Source organism: Microcaecilia unicolor, chromosome 14 (assembly GCF_901765095.1).
Source record: "Microcaecilia unicolor chromosome 14, aMicUni1.1, whole genome shotgun sequence".
Taxonomy (NCBI): Eukaryota; Metazoa; Chordata; class Amphibia; order Gymnophiona; family Siphonopidae; genus Microcaecilia; species Microcaecilia unicolor.
In genome coordinates, this window is record NC_044044.1 from 37,581,067 (window position 1) to 37,586,154 (window position 5,088).

Sequence of the window (5,088 nt, forward strand, 5' to 3'; positions counted from 1 at the left end):
ATCCAGTAGCCAATCCAGGTCACAAATACCTGTTACGATCCCAAAAATGTACAAAACATTTTATACTGCTTATCCCAGAAATAGTGGATTTTACCCAAGACCAAAATGGTCTATGGACTTTTCCTTTAGGAAGCCGTCCAAACCTTTTTTAAACTCCGCTAAGCTAACCGCCTTTACCACATTCTCTGGCAATGAATTCCAGAGTTTAATTACACGTTGAGTGAAGAAAACTTTTCTCCGATTTGTTTTAAATTTACTACATTGTAGCTTCATCGCATGCCCCCTTGTCCTAGTATTTTTGGAAAGCGTAAATAGACGCTTCACATCTACCCGTTCAACTCCACTCATTATTTTATAGACCTCTATCATATCTCCCCTCAGCCGCCTTTTCTCCAAGCTGAAGAGCCCTAGCCGCTTTAGCCTTTCCTCATAGGGAAGTTGTCCCATCCCCTCCATCATTTTCTTCATCCTTCTCTGTACCTTTTCTAATTCCACTATATCTTTTCAGATGCGACGACCAGAATTGAACACAATATTTGAGGTGCGGTCGCACCATGGAGCGATACAAAGGCGATCCTCATTTTTGTTTTTCATTTCTATGTGCAACTTCATGGTCACCCTGGTCTCTCTTCTCCCAGTATCACCATCAAATTCAGACAAGCTTTGTAAGTGTTGAGTCATGACCAGAGACTGAACTTTGCAAATGAAAGATTGACAGTGTGGACTTAACACTTATGAGTAGGTCACTGCTAGATGCAGGCGGCTTACTCTCATGAAAAGCAAATAATGTAGGAAGATCACAGCCATGGTATTTCCAACATTCTGGTTTGGTTTTAGCGTTGCTTTCTGCCTTCTCAGAAAATCAGAAGGAGCTGAGATGGCCTGTGACTGGACCTTGTGGTTCGAAAGGTGCCAGTTCTGACTTTTTTCACATGCTGAAGAATAAAGCACTTCCTCCATCATGTACTTTAATAAAAGACAGTGCCCCCAGCCTACTGAGTTTTTGACAGATCCTGTACAATCGAGACCCAGCTTGTATCTGAGCACCAGAGGGGGAGCAGGATTCCAAGGTCCAGGCCAGCTCCATTTCCATCCTGAGCCAGTGAGAAAGGGCAGGGAGGCAGTGCAAGGTGTATTTTCACTGTGTATGGACTCGGAGCTGGATCCTGTTTGATGTCTGTATGTTACTGCTCCACAAATCTGACGTCTACCGTCATACAGTGCTTTGGGAGGGTTCTTTTAGTCTGTTATGGCTGTGAAGAGCAGTAAAACTTTGCATTAATTGTGTTTCTAATGTGTTTTTATAATAAAATTATTGATGACTACCCTGTTTTGTAAGATCATTGGGAGCTGTGTGTTATGGAATGGTAGACATGTGCTTTGCACTGCTGTGTGGGATGTGGACACCTGATAGATGAAACTAGGTCTCATTATTTAATCAACAAGAATACCCAGATTGCTGGTTTGTAAATTGCCTGCTAGGTGTGCTCTGCACAGAAGCGGAGAATGTAGTATGAGGTGAAGGTCTCTTCCCCATGGATGTTCTGCTCTCAACAAGCGGAAAGCAGGTGATGGGGAAGCAGCCTGGTTTCTTATCAGCACCTAGTGATTGTGAATATTTATCTGGAAATGTATTGTTGGTAAATCTCTAATCTCCATGCACAGTGTTTTCCAAGTGCAGCTCTGCTGATGTATCAGACATGCCCATGCACGTGTAGTGCATCCCCAGGAAGTGCTGTATCTCTAGTAATTTTCATCTTCCAGGAGCAGTTTTCACCTAGGATGATGGTAGCGTTGGAGAACCACAGAAGTTGCCTTCCCCGTTGTGAATGTTATCTCGATGCTCTGAGGCTTCCAAGTCACAGTTCAAGCCTCTGAAGTGCGTGCTGGTCAGGTGGAATATCTGATGACCTCGGGGAGGATATCCCTCAAGTTATTCAGGTCACAGAAGTAACTTTAATTTGTATGTGACCACAGGCCTTTTGCCTTGCTCAGGATTAACACAAGCCATCAGGGCTGCTGTAGTCTTGCTTACTCTGTGGGTGGCTCTGGCTGTCATTTCTCAGGTGAAAGTAGTGTAACTCAGGCCCCCACCCTCTGTACCTGCTTCCCGTAAATATTGAAACTATGCTACGCACTCTTTCTAGAATAACAATGGGCTGTTAAATTTTAACCATATAACACAAAGTGCACAGATCTAGCCGAAAGGCTCTATAAATAAATCAGTGAAAATGTTCCTATTCCATCAATCAAAAGAGAGCTTCAGTTTCATCACGTGTCAGTGCCTGGGTATTTCTGCACTGCACACAAATCAAACAAACTTTTCATATACATGCATAGTGAAAGTGCTTTTATAACTTGGCATTGTATCATTTTCACTTTCACCGCATGAGCACCGCTTCTTGCACCTTTTCACCCTATTCCTGCCCAGACACACCCTCCCTTGGGTCCTGCAGGTGCCGTGTTGCTTTCCCTGTTTCTATGCTGTCTCCGCTGCTGCGAGTGACACTTTGGCCGCATTTCCCCGACACTTTGTACAGCAAGTGTTCAGAATTCTATGGTTGTATGCCAGGCTCACTGGTCATTCCCCTGGGGGGGGAGGGGCAGGCTTTCTGAGCTGGAGAAACGCAATCATGAGGAGATGTTGGAGGAAGCTGTGTGAAGGGTGGAGGAACCAGGCGGGAGCATCTGAGCCAGCCCAAAAGGAGAGAGGAAAGGAGGCAGCAAGTGCAGCACCGAATTCTAGAGGAGACTCAGCCTGTAGCCCGTACTCCATCACCCCACCTCCTATGAGAAATATCCCTGTACCCCACACCTTCTGTACTCCCATTAACCCTCTCACCCCACCTCCAACTCTAGAGGAGACATGGCCAGTACACCATTCAATAGCATCCCACAGATCAGTCCAGAGACTTGTTGGTTATGTCCGTCTACCAGTAGGTGGAGACAGAGAGAACTTCAGAGGTTTACGTAGTCATTCTCCAAAGTTTGAATTTTGCTAGGCCTGGAGCATTAGGCTTGCCCTCCTGCTCACGCCTGAAGGGTTGCTAACAAGAAGGAGAGGTCTTGGACTTTTGGTTGAGCCTCTATGTAAGATCGCTCCGTATCCCCTCTGTTGTTCACCCTCGGTTTTTGGTGCCACTGCCACCCGATGGAGTTGGTTAAAGGCTAGCAGTGTAAGGTGCTATCTCGGGAGCTACTAGAATACCGTGCATGCTTAAAACAAAGAGCACTCCTACTATTAAGAGAAATGTATACAAGAAAGGCCCTGAAGTCTGGGGCTTTAGTTAGAAAGAGATCTGCCGGAAGTGCTTCCCCAGGAATTTGCAAACCCCTCAGGACCCAGAGAATCAGAGGATGTACTTACACTTGTTCTTCAAGAATTGAGATCAGCTAAGATGGAGATTGCTGACATGGCGGTGACCAAGGTAGAATTGAAGTTAGATTCTCTTACAGAAAAAAATAGAACTAGAAAGCCGCATGCACACGGTAGAGGTAGGCCAGGAGAAAGACAGGGAGCAAGCTGTAGCATGTCATAAATAGCTAGAGTTGCTGATGTCCAAGCTTGACGACTTGGATGATCAAACCTTAGAATATATGGCATACTTTGAAGGAATGGAAGGCTGTCAGCCCAGGCAGTTCATCTATAAAATACTGAGCATGTGCTTTCCAGAATCACCAGCAGCTCCGATATATAAGCTTGGAGGGTCTACTGAGAAGTGCGCCAGTGGCCTGATCACAACCATCCACCACAGGCTTTCATTGTAAAATTATTTTGTTTCACTGAAGTGGATTATGTTTTTAAAATGGCCAAGCAGCAAACCGTCGTAATTTTCAACCAGAATGTAAAGTGTAAGCTACTTTGAACCAAAACCTTATGAGAACGGGGATGCTACAACTCCGGATTTTCAGATTAAACCGGTGGATGGTATGCAATGAGCACCAATGATTTGAGACTAATATTGTGATACTCTCAAGACTGACGGTGCCATATAGTGGTACTGTGATATATTTGAGGCTTTGGCCATGACTGAGGAGAAGTAAACTACATTGGGGAGGCGGGAGGCAAAGGAAGTTGAGTACTGAGATGGCGGGGAAAATTGGGGGGGGGGGGAGTGTAGGTCCAGGATGAAGCTCTTTTTATGGAGGTCTGCTTTTAATTCTATTAATTTTAATGTACACTGCTTTGACGTATAAAAAACGTGGTATATTAAGAGGCATATTTTCAAAGCACTTTGGGAGGCTAAGTTCCATAGGTTTCTATGGAACTTTGGGAGGCTAAGTGCTTTGAAAATGAGCTCCTAAATCTAATAAATGATAAAATGGGATATTGATCTGTCCTGGGTTTCTTCTATTAAAATCCGCTCATATAAGTTGGCAAGCTGGAATATAGGAGGGGTAAATCATTTGATTTAAGAGGAAGTGGATACTGATTGGATGTCACCCTACTGGAAGAATTCAAATTGGGCCCAAGGGAAATGCAAAAATTAAAAGATAGGAATTGGACTAAATATACTACTCCTAAGGTGGCAGTCCAAAATGAGGGCGGTTGCCGTACTGATAAATAAAACTATTCCATTAGTAGCATATGATACTGGGAAGGATACTATGGGAAGATACGTATGGTTGGTGGGCAGAATTGATTAGTGGGAATTTACATTAATGTTTATGTTCCAATGGGTACCAAGGGTTCTTTTTTTGATGTGTTTAAAATTATTAAACAGAAAGGGATAGGGGATTTCATTATTGGGGGGGGGACATGAATGTGACTCTGGGGAAATTAGATCAAAAAGTAGGGGTAGAGATGAGAGTCGGGAGGGGAATAATTTTAAAAGATGCCTTGGAGGGTGTTTGGAGAGTTCATAATCTGCTAGAATTGATTTTTTTCTTTGTAGCTAAATCTGTAGGCCTGTGGTCTAACGTAAGTATTCATCCGATCAATATCTCTGATTATACTATGTTTACGGGAAAGGTGGAGGTAGGGAAAGGTAGTACTTTCGAGTAACCTTGCTACCCAAAAGGCTATGATAGAAAAATGGAGATAATATTTGACATTAAATGATACAGGGGAATGTCCTTCAAAAAATG